The following is a 27,385-nucleotide window of genomic DNA, read 5'->3' on the forward strand; positions in this document are numbered from 1 at the left end:
GAAAGTAGTATGTAGTATGACTGTTCTGTTGGATCTGTATGCTGGGTCAGGCGTTGCCGGATTTCCGGTTTCGGAAAGCGGAAGTAAACAACAGCCAAGCTGATCGCAAAACTGCTTCTTTAGCATCCACTTCTAATTTAAAAAAGTTAAGAAGTGTTTATATTGAATTAAATTATTTTCGCAACAAGTAAAAAAGGGGAACGTTAGCGCTGTGCATTATGGGAAACAGTACGCAAGGAAGACTGGTCCGATGCATACTGAGACATTTTCCCGAATCAGCACGACATCCTGGTAGTTTGGGCATACTGCAGATTTTGCTCTTGTTCACATACTACATACTGAATTTTGGCCAAATCAGTACTGCTAATATGCTTGGTGGTTTAGAAAACAGCCACTGAACCCCAAACTGCTCCTGCTGTTTGTCAGATGTGTGTGAATGTGTATGACTGAGATTAGCTAATACTCTTGTCCTTTACAAAGCAGCCTCTACATCAGTGTGTGAATGTGGGGTGAATGGGTGAATGTGATGAATAGTGCAAAAGTGCATTGAGTGGTCAGAAAGACTAGAAAAGTCCCATATAATGGGATTTACCATTGTATATATAATAATATATATAAGTACAAGTCTATTTACCATTTACCAATAAGAAAAAACTCTGAATCAGCTGTTACTTAAACTGCTTTCTAGCATCAAAATGATTAATCCCAGGTGATAAACATCACCTACCAACATTGATGCATGGAACATTATTCCCTGATGGGCTGCTTACAGGGCAAATATTGGCGATACACTGTTGCATCCCAATCTACAGCAAATGATTCGATTTTGGTAATGAAAGTGTTTTGGTTTCTAAAGTATCTTTCAAAGGTCATTGGTTTATATGCTGGAAAATCGTCTTCATGAATAGCGAAAGAGGCATCGTGGATTGGCTGTAATTCCATCCTAGAACCCATTAGCACTCATCTGATAACAATTTAGCTTTAATTCATGTCTATACACAGATATCTGCTTGCAAGTGCAGCAAAAGAAACCCTCTTTCATTTCTCAACATCCACTCATTCAACGTAATACTTTTCAAGTATCAATGGGTTCCCAGATTGAGATACTGTTAATGTTCCCCATCATTCTTTAATTTTTCCATAGTATTGCAGATAATATTCTCGTAAATGTACTGCTTGGTATCAGAGTGCCAGGCTGGTTCCAATGCTGGAGGGAGGAAATAATTATGAGTGAAGTGTGTGGTTAGACTTAAGGGATCTATCGCACAAGCACTGTGCTCACAACGCAAACCTGTTGTGCTGTGTGTTTCTGACATCTCCATAGAATGAACATAGTTTGATTTAGAGTTAAATAATCAATTATGCTCTCTTTGTGTTTCAGTAGGATCTTCAACCGTCTCTTCAGACTTTTTTCTTAGAATTCTGAGATTAAAGTCTGATTTTTGACGTTTTTTTTCCTGGCTTTGAAGGAGGAAAAAGTCATAGTTCTGATATTAAAGTACGATCTGTCTTTTTTGTGAGAATATAAAGAATGTATATATATATTACACCTTAACCTTAATTTTTCTTTTCTCCAGTGGCCTTTATCCTCTTCCTTATAAACCTGTAGTCTTTGTTTTAGAACACCTACTTGGGAGCAGATTTAGCCTAAGGGGCAGTGCTGGTTCGATTCAACCCTGCGGTCCCATTCCCGCCTGTCATTCCACCACTCCCTCCCAGTGTCCTGCTTTGTCCTCTTCTCTCTGAGTTAAGATGTAAAAGCCCCCCCAGAAAAAAGAAGGTCCCTCTTATTATTATAAGTTGTTGTTGTAAACAGATTGCTCTTTCATGATTAGTTTTTGCAGTGTTGACATTCAAAGATAGTAGATGTTTTCAGGGAAAAGTTTCCAGATTGTCTGAATAAAAGCATGACCTCTGTTTCTCCCTTAAAGCAAATGCAGCGAGTCTGGAGCAATGTGTTCCCAAACTGTATAAAACATCAAAGCAGGGGAGACACTGATGACAACAAAAGACAAAAGGCCATGTGAAAGAGCAGTTTTATAAGCTACTCTGTGCTCTCTAACCTGTCAGGCAGGGTTTTGGGGGTCCTGGCCTGTCTGCCAGTAGATATGACATGTCACCGGGGAGCATACCTTTTGGGAACACTCTCAAACTACACTGTTGGAAGGTTAGACTTTGACAAACAGTAAGCAGTTCAGATGATAACTGTTCTTGACAACTGCTGTCACATCACACAGTAACAGATTTGAAAAACAGGGGTAAATACACAGTCAGACACTCTGTAGTTTGGCAACTTTAATTGCATAAATCCCAAGTTTGTCAAGGATCACTGCCAACTGCTACTGCAAGCTGTAACTTCCACTGATATATCCCCAAAGTGGATGAGGAAAAGTATTAAATGATCCATGGAAATGGGGCTCATGAAACCCAGAACATAAGTAGCCTCCGGCATGCATCACACTTGCTGACCTCAAACCCTAGACAGCGCACACGTATGCTCATTCATGTAAGACGTGTGCCTTAGCTGCAGCTTAATTTGAGTTCCCTCAGACTGAGCAGAGCGACAGGGTGCGCCTGGGAGGGAGTGACGTACCCAGGTGACTGTTCCCCAGTTTGGAAGGAAGTTCACGCCACTCTGGGGGGGCATTTATATGCGCTCAGCACATCTTTATCCCACAGGCCAGAATTTACAAATAGATTTCAAATTAGAGCCTCTGCTTTAATTTTCTAATGCAGTGACCCATTCTGCAGCAGTGTAATAGCAGGTCCCAGTGTGACAATTAAAATGAATCACGTCTGAACAGAATTTGCCATATGTATTCATGCCTCATCAGTAACTGAATTGACGTAAATGATTTATCCCAGGGAACTTAAATACCAATGCACATACCACATAGAGCTGCCACCCTGCAAGAGCGCTCAACTTCTACACGCTTTTCAACAGCCCTGCTGTGAGTAATGAAATTGACTTGTGGAAGATGAATGAATGGGTGAAGAGAGATAGACATCGGTGGTTCTCTGAGCAGTCTGATCACATGGACCTTACAAAGAATAATGCACACACAAAGTGCAATACAATATCATATACATTATTTCCCCTTGGACTCAGTGTGGGTGCATATTTCATACAAGTTGTTTCTCAAACCTGAACTTCATGAGGACTGAATTTTCCAAAGACAACCAGCTCTTTACATCTGGCTGGAAAAAAAAGTAGGAACAGGAGCAGAATCACTAGTCGCTAATTAAGCACTACCATAATGGATAGCCCATATTTGAACCTTTAGCAGACCAAAAGAAAAAAAAAAAGTGTCATACCATGGGCTAGCTTCACTTTATATTCAGAATGACAGCTACAGTGTTCAGGAATGTCCTTTGATTAAAGCTGGGAAGCACACTTTGAGCTCTAAATATCATTATGCTCTCATGTGAGGCCGCTCGCTCTGTTTTAGTCACAGACCCCCACCAGCTATTAAAATAATGCGAATATGTTTCCCCCTCTGTATAACTAGTCACCTTCCTTCTGATTCGGACATCCTCATCCTCATGCACCGCTTCACCCTCATCAGCTTTACTTTCTCTGCTTTTGATTAATCCTGTCTCATTTGAGATTTTGAAACTATCAATGGGAATTATTCAAATCCCCGAGGTATGAAATAGCTATGAGGAGGCTGTGGAAGACACTCATTAACCCCAAATGGAGGGGAGCCCACAGTAAATCTCGATGAATTCTCTCTGTTATAGAAATCTGATTAGTTACGGTGGCTGTACTTAATCCATGTTGAAGGTAGGAGTTCATTTGTCCGGTGTGTGTGTGTGTGTGTGCTATATTTCAAAAATAGGGAAAAAATGGCATGTTTTCAGACACTGATCGTGAGGTATAATACCAGGGGGTTTGTAATCATGTGTTTCTCAGAAACTTTGGTGTGTGCATTCATAAAAACAGGGCGCTTAAATCCTGTGAATACATTTCGCTGTTGGGAAAAAAAAGGAAAACAAACATAAAGTCATCAGCCGACTCTGTGACAGTCTTTACGAGTGGATGAACCCAACAGCCTAAGATTTGAACCAATAACCGGATGCTCTTGTATGGATTTAATCACTGGAATGTAATGGCTTGTTCTCCGCAGATTGCTTGTTCTATTGATCATTCCATTGTAGTTAGTTCTGCACTTCCATCCTCAGAGGCATGTCTTTATCCTTTCGGAAACTAATGGAGGGTTTTTGCATAAAGTCATGAAATGCACGACGGATGCCAGCTGAACTGATAGCAATCCTGCCACATAAACCAAAACCTGACATCTTCCCTGGAGGGTCTTGTTTTAGCTGTAGCACCACATCCAAATTGGACCAACAGCTGCTGTATATGATTCCATAATTTGAGTCATAATATGTTCCATTAATGCCAGAGCACTCGCAGGCATTAGAGAGACAGTTGATGCAAACCTCTCAGGATGTGCTCTGCTTATTCTCTGCCTTATTTCCCAGAAACATGGCACAGACTGGTGCCGCTGCCACTCTCTTACATGCAGATGTCAATTATAGAGGTGGCAGAGACTGGTGAGCTGTGCACATCTGCTGGTGGATGATGTCTCCCCCAGCACCTCGCAAGCCAATGAAGCATAAATCTCCACCATCAGTTGGCAAGCTTCACCTTAACAAGCCAGCCAGTCTGGTCGGCACCATTCTTCTCACAACAGCTAAAAAAATACAATTTGCTGGATTATCTTCTACAAGGGATTTTCTCTCTTTCTCTGCGTCTTTCTCTCTCTCTCTCTCCTTCTTTGATGTACAGACACAGTTAGTTTTTCTTTGTCCTTTGTCCTTCACGGGTCACATGGCCTTGAGGGTATATGGGGCATGTCTGTGTGTCGTCTTCTCTGTTTGTGATGGGGGGGGCTCTTCCTCATCACACCCAGACCTCTGCAGCCTGCTGTGTTATTAGGCAAATACAGTACATTAGGGACAGCCCAGCTCCACCGCTGTTGTCATCGAGAACATCTAGTTATCACATCTTGCGCTCAACCACCTGCTGAGTTCACAGAGCTATCAGCATCCCCCGTGACCCGCTTGTGTCTCTGTATGTCTCTGCTGGAGACCTTGGATATGTTAAACACCCCCATACGGCCAAGACCAAGTTTTTCCACGCACCGCATCCCCCCCAGAAAGTAGTTTGCTCAGTGCGATCATTTACACCAACACAAACGCACACACACCAACAAACAAAGTTTAATTTGTGAACATATTGTACCTTCAGTGAAAGCACTGACTTCTACTAGAGTGACTTTGTTTGCGCTATACTGCATCACAAGCTGTTTGTCATCAACAACACGGCTGTTTCCAAAAGCATCGGCTCTAAGTGTGTGGATTACAGCGGTATACATTTGTATAATGCCTGTGATAATGGGATAAAGCAGCTTCCGTGGGAGAAATCTGTATGGAGAATGGATTATTCCAAAGCTCTGCCTATGGGACGTTGAACCCAGGAGTTATCACAAGCAGTCAGCATCTCAAGTGGGTGCATTGCCTCAGAAAAGTGTTCTGATGCCGCGTTTCATGTCCACGTCCTATTCTCAGGAGAGGAAACAAGAGATGGGGAGGCTGCAGTCGTGTATGTTTTAGTCTGTAATTACCATAGGAGCACTCAAAAGGATGAGATATTGTAGTTCCGTTACAAATTTGCATTTGCTTTACATTAGGACTCTGCACATGGCTTGCATTTATTTATTGTTCTCCCGTCCATGATACAGGAACCCACTGAACTAGTTTGTATGTTTCTCTTGATAGCTATTATAGAGGAAAATTAGCATTTCCATGCATACAAAAGCAATTACCGTCAATTTATACACATTTCATAGAAACATGTCCCCAATTAGAGGGCCATTTCAGGGGACTGATAAGACGAGCTGCTCTCACATTTAACATCTGAGGTCTGGACAGACGGTGCGTCCTGCTCTCGCCCTGATCCCTATCTCTGTCTGCAGCTCGGGCATTGTGAGGAGTTCAGTATGCAGCTCTCACTCTTTTCAAGCTCAGCTAATTTCACCCTTAATAAGGGGGCTCTGGTGGAAAACAAATGTTGCTGTGCTGATAGTAAAGCTTTGATAGTGGAACAACAGCGACTGGACAGCCTTGAAAGCCAGGAGTCTGTATTGTCTGCTTCAGAGACAGTTGTTTTTTTTAATGTGCTGGTGCGTTTATGCCATAGACTGTATAAATAATGGACATAGTATCGGTGACGTCACCCATTAGTTCCTGAGCGCTGTTTTGAAGCCAATCGTCGGCGGGAGCCATATTGGAAATGCTAAACTCATCCAAAAGAGTGTGGCGTGCAGAAGCAAAGTTTGAGCCTCCTAGTCAACAGCTATGTGTTCCCGCCCGTCAATCAAGTCAGTCATGTCCTTATTTGGGCAAAAGCTCGTAATCTTAATATCTTCTGAACCGTCGTGCTAGAAAAAAATTCCCCGCCTTGTACAGTGTGTGCCAATCAAGCGGCAACCTCCGGTCTCAAAACTTGAAGCCCATGCAGAAGTGTTATTTTGACTCCCGAACTGCTCTTAATTTAGGATCTTTTGTAGCTGTTTATTTTACCTTAACTTTGCAAAAAATAATGGTTTGTGTTGAAAACCCTTTTATGTACGGTGTTTTTATGAGAAGCCTTATATTTGCCCAATTTTGTACATTTATTCTGTTACAAAACCATTCTTACCCTAACCCTAATCCTTATCATAACCCTAACCCTAACCCTAGGGTTAGGGTTATGAATAGGGTTATGATTAGGGTTAGGGTTAAGGTTAGGATTAGGGTTATGATTAGGATTAGGGTTAGGGTTAGGGTTATGATTAGGGTTAGGATTACGGTTAGGATTAGGGTTAGGGTTAGGGTTAGGGTTATGAACAGGGTTAGGGTGAGGGTTAGGGTTAGGATTAGGGTTATGATTAGGATTAGGGTTAGGGTTATGATTAGGGTTATGGTTAGGGTTAGGGTTAGGGTTAGGATTAGGATTAGGGTTAGGGTTAGGGTTAGGATCAGGGTTAGGATCAGGGTTAGGGTTAGGGTTATGATTAGGGTTAGGTTTAGGGTTATGATTAGGGTTAGGGTTAGGATTAGGGTTAGGGTTAGGGTTAGGATTAGGATTAGGGTTAGGGTTAGGGTTAGGATCAGGGTTAGGGTTAGGGTTATGATTAGGGTTAGGTTTAGGGTTAGGATTAGGGTTAGGGTTAGGGTTAGGGTTAGGATTAGGGTTAGGGTTAGGGTTAGGGTTATGTTTAGGGTTAGGGTAAGAATTAGGGTTAGGGTTAGGGGTTAGGGTTAGGGTTAGGGTTATGATTAGGGTTAGGGTTATGGTTATGATTATGATTAGGGTTAGGGTTAGGTTTAGTGTTAGGATTAGGGTTAGGGTTAGGGTTATGATTAGGGTTAGGGTTAGGGTTATGATTAGGGTTAGGGTTAGGATTAGGATTAGGGTTAGGGTTAGGGTTAGGATCAGGGTTAGGGTTAGGGTTAGGGTTATGATTAGGGTTAGGTTTAGGGTTAGGATTAGGGTTAGGGTTAGGGTTAGGGTTAGGATTAGGGTTAGGGTTAGGGTTAGGGTTATGTTTAGGGTTAGGGTAAGAATTAGGGTTAGGGTTAGGGGTTAGGGTTAGGGTTAGGGTTATGATTAGGGTTAGGGTTATGATTATGATTAGGGTTAGGGTTAGGTTTAGTGTTAGGATTAGGGTTAGGGTTAGGGTTATGATTAGGGTTAGGGTTAGGGTTATGATTAGGGTTAGGGTTAGGGTTAGGGTTAGGATTAGGGTTAGGGTTAGGATTAGGGTTAGGGTTAGGATTAGGGTTATGATTAGGGTTAGGCTTAGGATTAGGGTTAGGGTTAGGATTAGGGTTAGGATTAGGGTTAGGGTTAGGATTAGGGTTAGGATTAGGGTTAGGGTTAGGGTTAGGATTAGGGTTAGGGTTAGGGTTAGGATTAGGGTTAGGGTTAGGGTTAGGATTAGGGTTAGGATTAGGGTTAGGGTTAGGGTTAGGATTAGGGTTAGGGTTAGGATTAGGGTTAGGGTTAGGATTAGGGTTAGGGTTAGGGTTAGGGTTAGGGTTAGGGTTAGGTTTAGGATTAGGGTTAGGGTTAGGGTTAGGGTTAGGGTTAGGATTAGGGTTAGGGTTAGGCTTAGGATAGGGTTAGGGTTAGGATTAGGATTAGGATTAGGGTTAGGGTTAGGGTTAGGATTAGGGTTAGGGTTAGGGTTATGATTAGGGTTAGGGTTAGGGTTAGGATTAGGGTTAGGATTAGGGTTAGGGTTAGGGTTAGGGTTAGGGTTAGGATTAGGGTTAGTGTTAGGATTAGGGTTAGGGTTAGGATTAGGGTTAGGGTTAGGGTTAGGGTTAGGGTTAGGATTAGGGTTAGGGTTAGGGTTAGGTTTAGGGTTAGGGTTAGGCTTAGGATTAGGGTTAGGATTAGGGTTAGGGTTAGAACTAAACTTAAGCAGACAGAACCAGAACCAAACTAATGCAAACAGAACCAGAACCATATTCAAGCAAACAGAACCAGAACCAAACTCAACCAGAACCCAACCAGAACCCAACCAGAACCAAACTCAATCAAACAGAACCAGAACCAAACCAGAACCAAACCAGAACCAAACCAGAACCAAACCTGAACCAAACCTGAACCAAACACAACCAGAACCAAACTCAATCAGAACTGAATTGGAAGTGAATTAGAACCGAACCAGAACCGAACCAGAACCAGAACCAAACTCAAGCAGACCGAACCAGAACCGAACCAGAACCGAACCAGAACCGAACTAAATCAAACCGAACCAGAACCAAACCAGAACCAAACACAACCAGAACCAAACTCAATCAGAACCGAAATAGAACCGAAGTAGAACCGAACCAGAACCAGAACCAAACTCAATCAAACAGAACCAGAACCGAACCAGAACCGAACTCAATCAAACCGAACCAGAACCGAACCAGAACCGAACCAGAACCGAACCAGAACCGAACTCAATCAAACCGAACCAGAACCGAACCAGAACAGAACCAGAACCGAACCAGAACCGAACTCAATCAAACCGAACCAGAACCAAACCAGAACCAAATACAACCAGAACCAAACTCAATCAGAACCGAATCAGAACCGAACCAGAACTGAACCAGAACCGAACCAGAACCAAATACAACCAGAACCAAACTCAATCAGAACCGAACCATAACCGAACCAGTACCGAACCAGAACCGAACCAGAACCAAACTCAAGCAAACAGAACCAGAACCAGAACCAACTCAAGCAAACAGAACCAGAACCAGAACCAACTCAAGCAAACAGAACCAGAACCAGAACCAAACTCAAGCAAACAATACCAGAACCAACTCAAGCAACCAGAACCAGAACCAAACTGGAGCAAACATTATTAATGTCCTCAGGTTGGCATTGAGAAAAATCAGATGCGTCAGCTTGGATGGGCTGATCCGATTTCTCCTCTCAGTGAGAATTTGCCCCGTCTTTGAGAAGAACCCTAAACCTAACCCTCTCAGAAGGAACAGGTGAAGCCACAGTACACAGCCTCCCCTCCATCACCTATATCCTATATCCTCACATGTGATTGGCCGCATGGCCGCCATGCTGACCAATCAAAACAAAGTTCTGCTGTGAGCAGAGCTGGGGCTGAGCACTGTGAGAGCTACGCAGAGAAAGAAAAAACTGGGAGGAGACTCTCTCTCAATGCGAGCCGGCTCTTCTGATTCACTATAAAGCATCGGCTCCCAGAGCCGCAGCTTTTGATCATGACACATCACTAATGTGCTTAATCTGTGTAACAATTATGAGGGGGTCCTTGGACAATTTTCTCACCTGTAAGGGGTCCCTGGCTCCAAAAAGTTTGAGAACCGCTGCATTATACAGTCTATGGTGCCGATAGAGAAACAAGCTACTTAGACCGAAACCGTTTTTTGAACCAGGCTGTTAACATGTTTATTAATGCTACAAGGATCGTCTTTTTTGAATGGGAGTGTATGTAGTTTCCAATGTTTCTGCAGCCAGCCTCAAGCGGATCCTCGATGAATTGCAGTTTATAACACTTCTGCATGGGCTTCATATTTTGAGACCGGAGGTTGCCACTTGGTTTATAATAATGTTCCTGGATGATCTTATCAAGATTGAATGAAATATGAATGGTGCGACTGTAGATACTCTAATCCCTATTTTGACTGTAATGGTTTTATACCGGTGCCCTTCCTCAATATGTTCTGTTGCCTTTTTTACGAGGAGGAAGAAAATCTCTGATGACATCTCAGAATCTGCCCATTCATTAGTCCAAACAGGCTTATCAGCTTTAAGACTTTGGCTAAGACCCCATTCTCACTGAGGAATGACTCACCTCCACACCGCCTCGTTATTCACTAACAGCAACAGTTACGTCACCCCGTTACTGGCAGTTGGAGATTATGGAGTTATTTGTGCAAATCCTCTTTAACATGATATCAAATGCTCTGCCAGAGGTCTGTGCGCCAGGAGCATAGGAGACAATCAGCCTGTTGAGGCTGTTAAAGAACCTGAGCGATTCAAGGAGTTCACCGGGTATTAATACAATAGAGGGGAGGGGAGAAGATGACTCTGAGAGGGATAACAGGGATGCTGACATCAGCTGTGTAGAGGTCGAAAGTGCACTAATGAGCACAAGCTGTTCAAAGGCACAAGTTTACAGCTTTTATTAGGAAGGGCATGTCTGAAGTTTTTACATACAATGTGACAGAAGAGTCTGAAGGCAGAGTGTGGCCTAGTTCCTTCTTTAAGGGACGAGAACACCAACAGCAACAACCATAGCATGAGAACTCTGACAGCACCCTTAAATCTGTCTTTTCAATTCTATATGAAGCTGCATCTTGAAGACTGTCACTTCAGCTTAGCCTAAAGACTGAAGGCAGAGAGACGCAGCTAACCTGACTCTAGGAGTGATGTCATCCTACGGACACATGGAAACCTCTTATTGACACTTTATCTAGTTTTTTGTTTAAATGATAAAAAAAAATCTTTACTAAGAATTGGTGGTAGGGCTGAACAATGTATCGTTTGACCATCCCAGTTGCAAGAGTCACATTGCAATTCAAAGGCAGTCACATGACCTCAAAGAGGTAGTGCCGTCACCAATTCCTCCATGACTAATCCACGATAAAGTCAGTATGAGCTCACTTCAGTGCAGCCCCTCTTTCAAACAAAGGGAGCTGACCGCTTTGCATGCAGAATTTGTTATCTGTGTGTCACATGACTGTAAAATGTACGCTTGCATATGATGATGCTGTTGTCACACATTCACAGATTTTAAGTCAATGTGTTCTCCCTCCTCCTGGTGTTCATTAATGTTGTGGGCACTGGAGACATAGCAATTCTCCAAACGGTTCAGTCCACGGTGTGTTATGTGTTCGGTTATGTGTTTTTCCCCGGTTTTGTGTACTACTAGCTTCAATGCTTTATCTGTCTCCATGGTTCGGTTTGTGTGTGCCTGTAAGTCCTAGCGCAGGGATGAAGACACTCCTCCAAGCGAGTGCATATCCAATCGCAATGTTGGACATCCTCGCACATGACTGTCCATAAATCCTCTATAAGATAGTTTTTACAATTCTTTCGTGTTCTTGTACAAATAAACAAATGAGATCAATTAATAGAATGGCTTTAAAGGTGGTGGTAGGTTTTTTTAATGTACCTTTTTTTTTGCCTGACTCAGCTGTTTCAAGTACTTATGCATAGTGTATCCAGCCAGCTGATATAACCACAGCTCATCTTCCTCTCTGCTGATTAGGTCACATTTGGCCAGTTACATTAATAAGTATGTGGAAGAATGAGCAGACATGGCAAAATAAACTAGATATAACAGGAGATATTATTACTGATAATCTTATCTGCACCATACTGGATTTATACCAGACTGTTAAAGCTGCTGTACTGCAGTTGGGATCTCATGATTCTGTCATTTATTTATTTGGGGGCCATATATACTCGGGGAGGAATGGCACAGGATTGTGAACTCAATCACAGTGCGAGGGGATGTCAGTGCACAGGGCGCTCCCCGTGAATCACACACTGAAAGGCTATCACCCAAACCTCCAAGGTCCACTGCCAACTCATCAGTCATCGCGGACCAGACCAGGCCGCAGACTGATCAGCCATGCACTCGCTCTGGTCACTTGGGACATTCACAAACTCCAACCCCTCCCCTCGCTTATTCCCCCCTATATCCATACCAATATCCATACTCTCCGCTGAAAGCATAGCATAACATATTCCAAGGTCTGAGTGTGACTTTCCTTTTCAAAATTCTGTCACTGCTTGGATCGCAGTATGAAAGTGAAGGCCATTGAGGCTTGTTTTGTCACACTGGCTGCCCTCTCTTGATGGATTTTCATACTTTTTCTTTATAGCTGTAATGTTTCTGTGTAGCTGTTATGAGGCACTTTCTGTGTTTTAGGAAAGCCTTCAATTACACAGTCAAATAAAAACTCTTGCAAATATAAAACATTACATAGCTGTTGTGTTCTTTTGGAATTTATTTAGTGTTCAATATTTGAGTCACATTTGAGTATATACTTGAAAAAATGGTAGCTTGTTGTTTAAGCATACTGGCTTTGTGCCAGGGGGCCCTGTCTCCAACAATTACAGAGCTGAAGATTTGAAATAGTCACTGTCTTTTGCCTTTATTTTAAATAACTGAACAAAAGAAATACTGGAATGTTTTACATACCATACTAGCATCAATATAGGGTTGCTGTACCAATATCAGTGGAGATAATGCCATTTTGAACCAAAAACTTATGACAACTGTGTTCAAGTTTAGAGGTAAGGTCCTTCAAAGGAACTAGAAAGAAATGAGACAGTCTGGTCTACAGAAGTTTTCCTGCTTGTTCCACCAGATGTGTGCCATTAATTGCCACCCTGCTTCCAAGCAACAGGTAACATAGCTATCGTCACGTAGCGTTGTGCAATTTCAGCATTGATAGAGCCGATGGCAGCACGCATGAGGCGGGAAGAAGCAAATACCCTGTGAGCCAGTGGACAGATTTAATGGCGTTTGTATCATGCAACCAGTACGAACTTGAAAGAGTAACGTGTAACGTGCTATATAACAATCAAAGGTTGAAGGATAGTCATTATTTAATTTGAAAAAAAATATTTTTTCTATCTTATAAATCATAGTGTAGTTGCATACATTGTTTTTGTTATTTTTCTGATCATATAAGAACAAGAATAACCTCCCTCCTCTTCCCCCTCCGAAAAACCTGTTGTATAGCCAGAAGGATAAGTAGAAAAATATAAAATATAATAAACACAGTGACAACAATAACAAAATAATATCAACAGCAATGACCAACAGGTTTAAAATAGAAATGTACGTGCAGGAGGAGGGCAGAACGGCTGGACGGGATTTGATTGGTTTAAAATTTTGGGAGCCAAAAAACTGTGATTGGTTGGTGTTTTCCCAGGTTTACTCTGGCTGTAGATAGCATTTTTTTCACTCTTTTTTAGGAACACATCATGTATTGATCGCCATCAGGACATAAAAATCATTTTAACCAGTATGACAAAAAGTGGATCTAAATCTGACTACTAACCCCAGCTTTAATTGATACGATTTTAGTGCTTCACAGCCACCAACAAACACCTCACAAACAGCCAACTCGCATCTCAATGCATGACAGTGAGCCGCTGGTCCTCATCAGCCAATTAGCTCACTCTGTCCACGCCGTTTGTCAGGTGCTAATCAATACAGTGTCTCTGAACCTTCTTCTTAACATTATGCAGCCTATAATTTGCCATATTCATGATTTTGAATGAAAAATAAAATTGATTGAATTAATTTCTTTATGTAGACAGAATTGAAACGACTGCTTTTCAACCAAATTTAAGTGTTGTGGTCCTGGTTAGCGCTCACTGAGATTCGTTAGTTTGAGAAACTTGGAACTTTCGACCAATAGATGGCGTTTCAAGAAACCCACAACGATGTTAAAAGATATGTCTGCACTGACTTATTACAATCCACCCAGTTGAGGTAGTAGAACAGTGGACTGATGTTCCCCTGATACTCTCGCAGCAAACACACATTGTATGTTTTTAAACAGCGATTGTCCGACATGATGTGGGCGATGAGGTACGAAGAAAACATGCATAAATGAGTGACAAGAGCTGTGTGGGACATGAGGGATAATACAAATTTGCATGATTATACAGACAGATGAGTGATTTACCTGCGCTCATGTCTGACAGCCATTTGTGATGAAGGACGTATGAGTGGCATCTGATCCTGTATTCTTTAACTGTAGCTTCTCAACGCAGCCAGCATCATATGCTGTAATTGATGTACGACCGTGCAGGGGCGCAAGATACAGGGAACGATGTTTATCTAGCAAATTTCACCACTGGGACACAGATGCATTATGGGATATGCAATGAGGTTGATCCGACGCTTGACACAAGGAAACTACTTTGTAATTCAAAACACTTTTTTTTTTTTTCACTTTAAAGTATTATCTGTCTAGTTCAGTCTCTTAGGCTTTTCAAGCTTGCTGCCCCTGTGCACACCATACAGCCATGCACATCCCTCACATTTGGCACCCTCATGCCTAAGCCACATTAGAAAACAGATGATATGACAATTTCACACATATAGCGTTATCCTTTGCCTCACTCCAATTCACCTGTGGCCAACCAATCTTCCTAAAGTAAGCACAATAATAAGTCATTACCATAATGTTTGAGTATAAAAAAGAGAAGAAGACAAACTTTGAATGGGAGCGGGAGTCAGCGGTGTGGAGGGGAGGAGAAATATTTGATTAATCTTCTTAACACGTTTCATGTGCAGATTCTTTGAGTTAATTTCAAGGACCATGCCTAAAGGAGATTACCTCCCCATGCTCCTGCACATTTGCTCATGAGTGATTTTGTTTATTCATGTTTTATATTATAATGCTCCTCCTGCCGTCTGCAGCCACAGAACCAACGGCAAAAATGCAATTTATTTCCCACTCTGCACACGATGGAGACAGCTGATAATGTCACCAGGAAATATGAAGACTGCTGGGACGGGACCAAACAGCCTGCTATTTATGTATGGAATATAAATAAAATATTTTGTGAGGGTTTTCTTAACCCGCACACCAAACACACACAAAATCTACCCCTAAAAAAAAAAGTTGCTGATTTTTTTTTTTTTTTTTTTTTTAAACCACTGTCTGTTTCTGTGAATTGGGATTTCCATATCTGTCATCTGTCAGTAGATCCGGATGCATCACAATAACATGGATCATTACAGAGAGTCATATAAAAGGTCAAAGATGCGTTCAAGTTCTCAGAGGTTGCAGATTATGCCTCTTCCTCGTCGCCAATCACACTCATCATCAACAGTTCATCCCTGGCAGTGTGTATGCCTCCCTCGTACGAAAACCCATCCACAGTATGTTGTCATGACATATATGACACAGCCCACTCATATTTCACCGACGCGACTCGGTTATGAGCATGCATCAAAGTCTCTTTCATCACTCCCGCTAATATGGATTTATCTGTTCCACTGGCAGTGATGGGACGGCTGACGTAACTGTTTACAGTGACTCCTCTCTGCTCCCTGAGTGTGACGGGGACGATGATGATGACGACTCGCGCTCTTTCTTTTCTTTTTTTTTTTGTTGTTGCCCGGCAGACTGCCCTGGCTGGTGGGATTTATGGCCCGCCGTGCCCAATCCCCGGCACAAAACATCGCATTGTCTCTGGGTAGATCGTTCAGCCTGTCCTTGCTTTATTGATCCCACTCCTCACAAGTTCACAACTTCCGCGTTCCCTGTGCCTCGCCTGACAGGAGGGAGATTTAGTGGAAGGATGAGGTCAGATAGAGGGAGAGAGATGGAAGGGGAATGGAGGTAAGAGAAGGAGAATGAGTTGGAGGAAATGGGAAATAAGAGACGGAGAGGAGAGAATGGGAGGCTGTGAGAGAGAAGGGAGACGGGATATAGAGAGCGAGGAAGAAGGAGAGGGTTACTTCCTCTGGGAGGCTGCGGCTCCAGGCCAGGTCAGAGAAGATTGATACATGTGAGTGTGTGGAGGTCTGCAGAATTAGCCGGCGGTACAGTGAGAATCCACTGGTAAACACACCCTGCAGCTCTCAGAGGTGCTCGCATCAATCTCAACACTCTTCTTTTGCACTCTACACACACACATGCGCTCATATCTCTGAGTGTTTGACTCAGTGAAGTGGTCAGTGAATGACTGTTACCCTCTACAGTAAACACAAACATCACTGAGGCTGACTTCAGCACTTGCCGGTTCATCTTTTCACCTGGTCATTTTGCTTTTTGCACTTTTAAAACTACAGTTTAGCACCTCCACCATGTACAAGATGTGTGTACAGATGTGTGCAACCATGTGTTGACAGATATGCACTGTACTCTGAAGTGACATACACTATGTTTCAACCATTCACCTCTTTGTGAGCCTTTTGGCAGAGGAGTCCCTGAAATCCCCTTTCAAACATGACTTTGTATGACCTCCTCCCTTTCTCTTCTGTCTTTCTCTTTTTTAGAGCTTTGGCCTTTTTCCCCCAGAGTCTCTAAGATTACATTAGAGACAGCGACTCTGCACTGTTCACAAAGCCCACGGGGAGTGTGAAGAAGGCAAGGGAGGCAACTTACATAAGGCCAGGCCCAACTCACAACCCAGCAGCCCTGAGGGAGGACAGAGACAAGGCTCTGTAATGTTTATGTCAACCCTTGTACCGCCTAATTGGCCTAGCAGTCATAGAATATGAACTGTTTGTGTTCATGTCAGTGGGTTGGTGGGTGGGTCTTTTTCTGTGTATTCCTATAATGCACTGTACATTTGTTCTCCGTATGTGTACACTATTCACTGTTAATGACTCGTCTGGTGACTCTTACAGCAATCCACAGTCAGAACATTCATTAGAGGTGCATAAGGAGCCGCTCCGCAGCGTAACCCCTTATCTTTTGAACTCAGACACTGTGATAAGGATTTCAGAATGACTCGAGATCAGAGTGCAACTCTATTCAATTACTCCTCTGTCATTTGAAAGCAGACAGACTTCTAAACGGAGCTAGAGAGCCTGAAACGTGCGTCAGGGTGCTCTCCTTTTGAGAAGAGGAGGGAAAAAAAAGTTGGGGATATCTTATTGAAGTAGTGAACAGGAAAATAAAATGAAAGCGGCTGTGTGCTGTGCCATCTACACAGAGCAGCTTTGATAATCAGACTTTTTATTCTTTTACTGAAGTCGGTACACACACAGAGAGCAGCACACATGGGAGAGGAGCACAGAGATTTGGGTTGCGTGATCCAAAAACGAAATGGGTCATCAAATTACCCCTGTGATTGTGTGTACCTGCCCAATTATGATTGATCTCTGCAAGAGAAAACAAAGTGGTATATTTTATTTGCATGTTAAAAGATGCTCTCTCTCTCTCTCTGTCTCTCAGCACCATAATTATCTAAAATGTGAAATGCTATTTAGGTATTCATAATTTATTTCTGTGTGGGGAGGACACAATAGACAAGCCTGCTACGCTCTGCCAAGCCCCAGATTTTTTTTTTAGTTAATTGAAAATCTCATTTGCATGAGGAGAAAATCAAACACTCATTTCCATACATGAGATTATAAAAAGATAACTGCTAGTGTTTGTTGTTCCATATTTGATCCGAGCATTCCCACCTAATTGCTAAATGCTGCAAATAGGGCTTGAGTGTAACCTCCAAACTAATGTTCACAAGTTGACTGGGTGTTATGTTTCGGTTCAAACACCTCACCATGTTTTCTATCTCTGTTTTCCAAAGTTTGTACGGCAATCAGGCGAATGTGTATCTTTGTCGGGGCCGCTGTGATTCCATATCAGAAACACAGTGAATGCATAGCTGCATAGCTGGGTATCTGCCAACCTCGTAAACAGCAGTGCCAGCCCAGCTGGATGTTGTGCAGAGAGGCACATGCATAGAGCGGACTGCAGCAGTCAGAGCCAGTGATCTCCTCTATGATTTGTGTGTGAGAGATCAGAGGTGTCCTGTTTCACCCCTTACAAACAACCCCGTGTATTCTAACCCTCTTTCTACACCTCCCTCCTCCCTCTCTCACCAACAGACACACACATACACAAACACAACCCCGTCTATTCCAGGCGGACACCATTACAGACCTGGCCTCAGCCTCTGTTCCCTACTTGAAGCTCATTAATGCAGCCTCCGACATGGGCGGACACCATTCCCAACCCCTCCTTTCACTCTCTTCTTCCCTCCCTCCCTTCTCTTTCTTTCTGTCCCCCCAAAAAACATGATTAATGGGATTTATGTAGCAGAGTGAACCCCCAGTAAAAGTGGCCTGAGCGTTGCCGGGCATGACTTAGTGCAGCGCTGACACATTTCTGTCTCACACATTATGAATCAGTTGGGGGTAATTTTCAGATGAGACCATAAAGAGTGAAGTAAGCTGCCGTCCGAGGAGGATTTCTCTAAATATGGCCTGTGGGGATTTGCTGTTGAAGTAGCATGTTGCACAAACACTAAAAGACGAGGTGGACAAATGATACTGTAGTTGGTTGTCTTTTTTTCTACCTTGTCTATCTCATCTTTATGTTCTTTGTTCTCTTTCTTGTAGCTACCATGAATCTGTATCTTGAACGGTTACAATTTTCCTTTTTTACTTAGCGTGCTAGTTCGTGCCGCTTGTCTAACAATGATAGGGTTAGGAATAGGAAGTGGTACCGTTATGATTTGATCAATACTGTTATTAATTCTGGTACTTATCGATGCTACTTTCCATTATTTGGTGCAAAAAATAAAAACATGACTTAAAAGGATGTTAAAAGGGACCACCTTTTTTGAGTTACTCTTGGCATAAAATCAGAAACTCACTGTGGTTGGATCTCTCTTCTACGGAAGAGGCCCTGAAATAAAATATCTGACTTTTTAAAAAAAATCTGACATTTGAAAGTCAGAAATCTGAGATTAAAGGTAGAATTCTGTAAACAAGTTTGAATTCTGACTTTAATCTGAGAATTTTGGGGGAAAAAGTGGATCCATTACTGGCAAAACCTTCCAAAAAAAATGTCTGAGTTGTTCATCAGAATTGTGACTTCAATTTCGGAATTCTAGAAATTCTGAGATTAAAGTAAGAATTATGAGGGAAAAAAAAAAATCTGAATTCTGACTGTAATCTCAGAACTTACAATTATTTTTTTAAGAATTCTGACTAGGGATGACCACAATTAATCGATTATCGATTAATTGATTGTTAAGAAATTACTCGAAACACACATTTTTGTTATCAATTTTCCGTCACGTGGAACAAACATCATGTGGTCTCATATTACACTCAGCTATCAGGGAGGTGTTTTAAGTTTAAAGCATGTTTCGATGTGAATCAGCTGTTAAAGGTGTTGTGCACAGCGGAGACGCTCAGCTGGCGGCTGCGGCTGTGCATCAGGTGCTCCACGTGCGCTTTTTAAAAGAGGATCAATACAAAACTGCTGCCAACAACAACACGGACACAAAGGTTGACAGCTTTAAACAGGATATTTCCCACCTTTGGATACGAAGGCAACAGACAGGTGGGAAATTCTGGTACGCTATGTTTGCAAATCAGCAACATCAGAGCCGTCTGAGCTTTTCTCCAGCGGGACTGATTATGACCCGGTTGCTCTCCTGGCTGACACCTGACCAAACACACATGTTTATTTTTCTCAATAAGAACGAGTAGACAGAAAACTGGACACTGTGAGACTGAAGTACTTTTCTGTTAGTATTATGAGCCTTCACTTTATAAGATTATGTCCGCGGAGAATATTTTAATGAGCCTGATCGTTGATATTCTGCGTGTCAAATGTGTGCCCGTATTCAATCCCGTCAGTTATTTGCATTTTGTTGCTGTAGAAAATACAATCTAGGGGGAAACAACCTATTTGGCATTGTTTTTGACGTAACAATAATAATGTTTTTTTTTATCAATTAATCGATAATTGATCGTTAACATTTCCAAAAATCGATCACGGAAAATACTTCAAATGTACATCCCTAATTCTGACTTATAAGTCAGAATTTAAAAAAAGGTCAGATTAAAAAAGAAAAAGTTGCCAGGTCTCCATTCTTTATTTTCCAATGGCCCTAATCCTCTTCCATACTCTTTTCTATGACTTCTTGTGAAGTGAACCTAAACCAAAATTCTGAATTGAAAGTCATGATTTTGGGATTAAAGGTAGAATTCTGAAAATATAAATAAATTCTGACTTTAATCTGAGAACTTTTAGGAAAAAAAAGTCAGTGAACTACAGGCTGATTCCTCAAAAAAGAATTCCAGTGGCCCTAATCCTCTTCTGTACTCTTCTCTATGACCTCAAAACCAACAGGACTCCACTGCAGTAAAGAAAAGTAAATCTTTAGCTATAAGTTTGAAATCAGCAATGTTTAGTGATGAAAAATCTTGTCTGACTTCTGCTGACGTAACTCACTGCAGATGCAGCTTGACTGACGCCATCTATGAATGAAATTGGAACATAAATTAGAGGTGCTTACAACTGAAGCTAGCTAACAACTGTGACTTGGGGTATTCCCATCAGCAGCATTGCCATTTGAGCCACTGGGCCTCGTCTGCTGGACTCAGGATGTACAAACAGAAATGCTAACATTCATGTTAGCATTAGCCACTTTGCTACAGCTGTACTGAACACGCTGCACTGCTACAGACTTGTAGACTGTTGTAGTTTTGGTTCATGAGGTTGCTGGTTTTAGATGCAACTGGCTTTTTGCATAAACATCACAAAGATGCAGCAGAGTCAAACTTTCGCAAACTTAACAACACTTTATTCTGTCCACCGTGTAGACCCACTAGACTGTCTCCAGCATGAGACCACAGCAACACAATGCCACTGCCCAACACGGGTGGCTTAGTCATGAGTTTGGAACAGATGCTCACTAAATTAGAATGAAACAAATAAAAACAATATGTGCTGCGCCAGTTTAGCTAAAGTGTACAGACTACAGTCTTTGAATCACTGATGGTAGAATTGATTCTGACAGGAGTTGGTGCATGTCATCCCCATATTTCCTGTCTCTCTGTATCTAGCAGGCCTTTGCAATAAAAGCTGTAAGCCCCACAAATGAGCTTTAAAAAATACATAAATGACTTTCAGGGAGACAGGAAGTGAACATTAAATACTGACAGGAAACTTTTGGTGCTGTCCTGTCACGTACCAGGACCAGAAACTACCGCTTCTTGATACCCATCCCTCGTTAGGAAGTTTAAAAGAGTCAGATTTTTTCCCTCTTAGGCTGAAATCGCAGAAATCAAACTTAAAACTTCCTCACACAGGTGGTGGTGAGGTGATAAGGCCTGTATGGTTTTTTGTGCACCTGCTAAGGCAGCTGAGTTCAGATTCATACTATTTCCCAAACTTCCCCCCAGCATGACTAACTTGATCCATAAACACATCTGCATTGACTGCACACGTCCTCACTCACTGTACACAGCTCTACCACCACAGCCGTACATATGACGACCTCTACTCAACCGCCGGGAAAGGACAACTGTCAAATTAAATGACATAAGGTATATTTTATTTCTCAGCGCGTCTGACCTAAGCATTTTGCCTCAGAAATATGTGCAATGTATTTTCATCTAGGGCTCCAGCGCAGGTAATTGAAAAGCATTGCTCAGTGTAGCGTATGCACTCAGACATGCGATGAGGCCACCATTACGGTTCAGCATGGCCTGGAGGGATGAGCGGATGGAGGGATAGGAGGGCTGTGTGCCATGATAGAAATTTTAGATTAACTGGGACCCTCACACTCCTCAATGTCAATGGGTAAACTGGAAATACCTGTATGTATGGCATCAGGGATCTCAACACCACAATTATAGAGGTACTGTAACCATAAAGCTGTTTTTTATTTTATTATTATTATTATTATTATTAAAGGTAACAGTTCAATCCTTGTCCAATGGCGTAAATTCGAACAGCAGCTTAAATCTCCCTTCTTAATGACACATGATTTTTTTTCCCTCCCGTTTCCTTATGGCCTTCACAGAGCGTGTGCAGTAAATGCGCAGGGAGCGTGAATACTCAGTGCCTCATGTAATAAGCATATAATTAAACCCCTCTGACAATTACATCATGCATTATCAGCCTTTGCCAGATCCATTACTCCTCTCGATCAATGGCCCGGCCACAATAGGCCTCCTACTCTGACCACACCAGGGACTGTCGGCCAGGCAGCTGCAGGCTTCTTTGCTGTATTGCAGGAGCAGTAAGTGCTGTTAGTGACATCCAACACCAAGGGTTTGAATGGAGCGAGGGAGTGGAGCCGGCTACTTAATGCAAGGTAAGGGGGAAGAAGGAAATGGGGAATTAGTCGTGATGAGGACGGTGAGGAGGTGGTGCAGCTACTTGCTGAGGCTCTAGAGTGTAATGATGAGTCATGGAAGAGTGAATTAGAGTGTGGTCCTTTTTTCTTCCTCTGCGGCATCGGAGATTGCTATCTCTAATAATGAAATCCTCAAAGATTACTGAGGTCGAGCAAAGGCTAGTCCAGCGCTGAGTTGCATAATGATTATGAATTAAACATCAGAGGAACTTCCAGCCAAGCATGCAAGCTCACAGAGATACGTTTTAACTCCGGGTACATCAACAATTCAGATACAGAATAATTTAAAGTTGGCTCTTCCAGACTGTAAGAAACAGCGCGAGAGATACACTTAGAGAGGGAGAGAAAGGGAATAAAGTCAAGCACTTAACTGAAAGAGGTCATCGACTATTATCACACATTCAATGGCATCAGTGGCAGGAAGAACTTAGCAGGGCGACCACATGCGTGCCATCTGCCAATGTGATGTGAGAAGAGTATGAGATTATAATTTTGATCGGCCTGCCAAATCCCTCCTGCCTGTCAGAGTGGACTGAGAGGAACAACCACAGGCCCTGCAAATAGATTAAATCAGCCCCGACCTCTTTCAGGCTCCATCTGCTTTCCGCTCCTTCCTTTCTCACTCTTTCCCTTCACCTCTATTCATCTATTCCTCTACTCATCCATCCATTTCATTTTTTCCCCCCTTCCTCCTCCCTATACTCTCCTGCTCCTTTTCACCAAAAATTATTACATTACACATCCAGAGAACATCCATTAGCTCGGAACACGCTCTTTCTTCTCCTCCGTCTTCTCTTCTGCTTCTTCTTTTTACCACCCCTTTCCAGGAATTGGCTGAGGCAATGTTATTTCAGATTATACAGTTGTTAAAGCTCATTTTAAGCTAACAACGGGACATCAAAAGCGGTGAACCCTGCACAGGGGGAGAGGAGGAGGTGTTGATGGAGTTTCTGCGCAGGTGAGAAATGGAGAGGGGCTGTGAAGAAAAGACCTGATCAGATGGAAGGGGGAGATTAGAGAGGGAATTATTAATGGGGCCAGGGCCCTTTGGTGCAGGAGATTTGTTTGGAGGAGGATGCAAAACTGCTGGCGGGCTAATCGAGAGGGAAAAAACTGATTTTTTCTCCTTTAGCACAATGTGAAAGAGGGAAGATACGGGGCTCCAGACAGAAAGTGTAGTTGTAACTGCATATTATTCTAATCAAATGACACCATGTGGGGAGCCGTGAGATTTAAAAAGTACACTAATGCGATAAATGGACCCTTGATGAGTCGCATTGTGCAGCTTGTCTGAAACAGGCAATGAAAAGCTACCCCATGCCAACTTACCTTCATGTGATTTTTTTTCTCTTGGTCTCCTTTTTTTTTTTTGCTCTGTATGCTTTCCAGGAGCAAGCAGGTCACTCCAAAGGGAGCCTGAGTGATTGATGCCCTGGTGTCGTGCTGATTGACTTCATGGTTGCATACCCTGGAAGAAGGGATGAGGTACAGATGAGGTTCACCGTGGTGGGGCAATCACAGGCGCCCAGGACATACTTCATCTGTAGCCCCCCCCTCCGCCTTCCCTTCTCCCTATGGATGGCTCCTCTGTCCACCCACACACCTTGCAGGTTGCGTGGGGCTAAAGGCAGGGCGGCTTGTCGGCGTAGAAAGCACGACCCCGGCGTGAACACACTTGTTTTGCTTTGGTGTTTGATGGAGAATTTAGGGGTCAGTTGGTCTTGAACCGTGCTCTCCCAGGAGGTCAATACGACCATTGTGTTCTGACATGGAAGGGCTGCAGACCAGGGAGTTACCTGTGGTGTACAACTGTCAGTCAGTTAGTACGTGGATTTAAAGCTCCTGTATATCATATAAACCAGATTCCAGAACACCACAAGCTCTTTCATTTTTCTTGATTTTTACTGTAATCTTACAGGATAACTCGCTTTTAAAATTTTAAGCTTTAAACCTTCTAAAAAATGTACGATTAGAGCTACACTTCAGACAAAGTATGCACTAGAACTGTATGTTAAACACAAAGTGCCCTGTGCATACACAGGCCTGGTACTGTATTTATATTGGGTTTTACTGTGATGAGAAACAGATGGAGTGTGTCAAAGATAAAAGGGAAGGAAGTATGAAGTATGACTAAGGTTATAATGATGGGGAGCCAAGACCCAGGAGACCAAATACACATTTTCCTCTCTCTCTCCTTCCTGTTCTCTGTTTTGCATTTGCTGATTTTTTTTCTTTCTATTGGCTGCTCTCTAGATGTTTGCTTATTTAGCCCCAGACCAGATTCACACCAAATCAATCCGTGGTACCACAGAAGAATAATTCCCCTTCCAGCAGTTATCGGTCCGTGCAGAGATGGGAAAAAGCTGCAGGAAGGGGAAGTCTTAAGTGGCCGAGTGCCGGCTGGTAGTGAAGCCAGACTAATATCAAGCTCATTGCTCAGTTCTTCAGCCAGTATCGATCTACCATAATGTATGTTTAGCTGATCCTGTTCTGAACTCCTTTCAGTAAACAGGCCCCAGTCAATACTGTCACACCATGTTTGACTAACACCGCCATGCGTTGCCAACAACCAGCACCTCTCTGACTCGCACTGCATGTCAAATGAAGCGAGTCGGAGCAAGGACTCGCCTCAAAATCCAGCCACTCAAAGCCAGCCAACATTAAACTGCACTCAGAATGGTCCTAGCGGCAGAGGTGGTGATGCTAATGGGCTACAAACTGTCATGTAGCTGTGTTGTTTGTGTCATCTCAGAGAGCCAGCCCCCTATGTGCACCTGCTGCTGCTGGTGGGGTTCATTATGGATTTCTCTAATGGCTTTTAGAGTTTTAATAGCAGGGTTTTGCATGGAGCCGGTAATGAATAACTAGATGTCGTCCCTGTGCCTAATGAGAGAGCCCACTGTTTTTCAGAGACACAAGGAGGAGATACGCATGGCAGGCAGCTCCTGGACTGCATCTTTATTTATTCATTTGTACGTATTTGTTTTTGTGATGGATTATTTGTGGAACAGTCTCAGTTTTGGAGGAAAACATACAGAACTTTTACTGGCTTGCTGGCTTACTTTTTTGTGCAGAGCTGTTTTGTGTATCAGTTTGTGAAGTTTTTAAGTGCGAAGCCGAGTATTCATAGCTCCCCTTAACAGCCAATATGCTACCCAGAAGGCTACTGTGTTGGGATTATGCACCTGTGGTACTAATAAGGCTGGCCCGTCTGACATCAGTCATACCCACCAGCTGGCTTTTTCAGCTGAGAAAATAAAGTCCAAAAACATGAAAGCACAAACTCTGAATTCTTTACTTCAAAGTGATCCTGCATGACCTTTTATCTTAAAAAACAAATGAAACAATGAGAATAAAAAAACAAACATCTGTTTGGAACAATATCACACTTGAGAGAGTGTTGTTATACTGAATATCAGCACGGCTAAGATTTTTGCCAAATGCTGAAAGCATGCTGATATTCAGTACAACAGCATGGCCTCAAGTGCAATATCACTTTCATACAGCAGTTGACTTACGAATACAATAAGTGACAAAGACAAGACAAAACAAGTTTTTTTGTTTATTTTATTAGAAACTTGTCTCTGCATACACAATAAGCACCACAACTTGACTGAAACTACTCTGTTGCTAAAAAACATAAATATTTTCCTGGACACCTGCTTTTTTTTGGGGCGGCAGTAGCTCAGTCTTGGACTTGGCTGGGGAACCGCAGAGTCGTGGATTCGAGTCCCAGTATGGACAAAGTGTGGCAAGTGGACTGGTGGCTGGAGAGGTGCTGGTTCTATTGCCTGGACACTGCCGAGGTGCCCTTGAGCAAATGGCAAGGCACTGAACCCCCAACTGCTCGGGTGGCGCTGGTTGATGGCGGCCTCCTCACTGTGAAAGCTCTCCTGAGTGCATGTCCATAGCATGTTTGTGCATGATTGTATGTGTATCAAACTATGTGTGTGTGTAGCATGATCAGAAAAGAACACAAGTGAAAATGATGAATTTCCCCCATGGTGATTAATAAAGTACATTTACCTTACCTTTCACAAGTCTGAGAATAGCTACTGATGTATACTTTTTTTTTTTCAAAGCTCTGTTTATTTGAATTTTTAAGGATTGTATTTGGGAGAACAACTTAAACAGTTCAGGCAAGTGATGTTTTTCTGTTAAAGGAAACAAAAATAATAGAAATGATATCAGGGAGTGAAAATAAATGATAGAAGAGAAAATGTACATCAATAATAATAATAATAATAATAATAATAGTAATCTTTGTTTCTATAGCACTTTTCTAAATAAAGTTACAAATAAATAAATAAATGGCTATATATATATATATATATATATATATATATATATATCTTTCATATACTCTTCTTTCTGTCAGTGTATCTCAGTAAACAGGTAACAGGTTTAGATACTTTCATTGCATGTATTACAGGGAAATCAACATACCAACATATTCACATGTTTTCAACTCGCTATAAGTTCCTCTGCTGCTTCATCGCTCTGTCTGGTGTCTCCTTTGTCCACGCTGTCACTTCTGTGTAATGTTTATGCAGCCTAGAGAAAAAAAGTAGCACTTTATATATATATATATATATATATATATATAAAGGAACCCCAAAGTACTAGAACACATAAGACATCCAGAGCAAAATAACATGTTTACATAGTTATGAAGGCCTTTGACATCCATAAAATAGTGCAAGGAGTGGGTATATATATATATAGTCTATATAGATTATACACGTATTCATATTACAAAATTACATGTATCTATATTATACAAGGCATACAATTCCCAGAAATATATGCTGAATGAATTGAAAACCCAAGTAAGTAGATCAGTGAATAAACTAATGAATTAAAATAAAATTAAGAATAATTTAAAATAGAAATACATAATACATAGAGGGAAAGAAAAAAGCAGTGATAGTAATAAGATAAAATAAATAAGTGCTGATATATACTTTTATCTGTTTCCATTTGACACCA

At 42.1% G+C, this 27,385-nt stretch overlaps 1 long non-coding RNA gene across 11 annotated transcripts in view; it reads left to right on the forward strand.

Annotated features, from left to right (window-relative positions):
* The window catches only part of LOC117806813, a 105,224-nt gene that overhangs the window by 12,413 nt on the left and 65,426 nt on the right, over positions 1-27,385 (forward strand). The window contains exon 4 of one of the 11 annotated variants that reach the window (XR_004629758.1): positions 23,786-26,389. The exons of 8 other annotated variants lie outside the window; for them this stretch is intronic. This is a non-coding gene — a long non-coding RNA (uncharacterized LOC117806813). Of the gene's footprint in view, positions 1-16,562; positions 18,665-22,158; positions 22,258-23,785; positions 26,390-27,385 lie in introns of those variants that run through there. 2 more of the 11 variants (XR_004629761.1, XR_004629756.1) reach the window with 2 other exon arrangements.

The sequence above is a fragment of the Notolabrus celidotus genome, chromosome 22 (genome assembly GCF_009762535.1).
Source record: "Notolabrus celidotus isolate fNotCel1 chromosome 22, fNotCel1.pri, whole genome shotgun sequence".
Taxonomy (NCBI): Eukaryota; Metazoa; Chordata; class Actinopteri; order Labriformes; family Labridae; genus Notolabrus; species Notolabrus celidotus.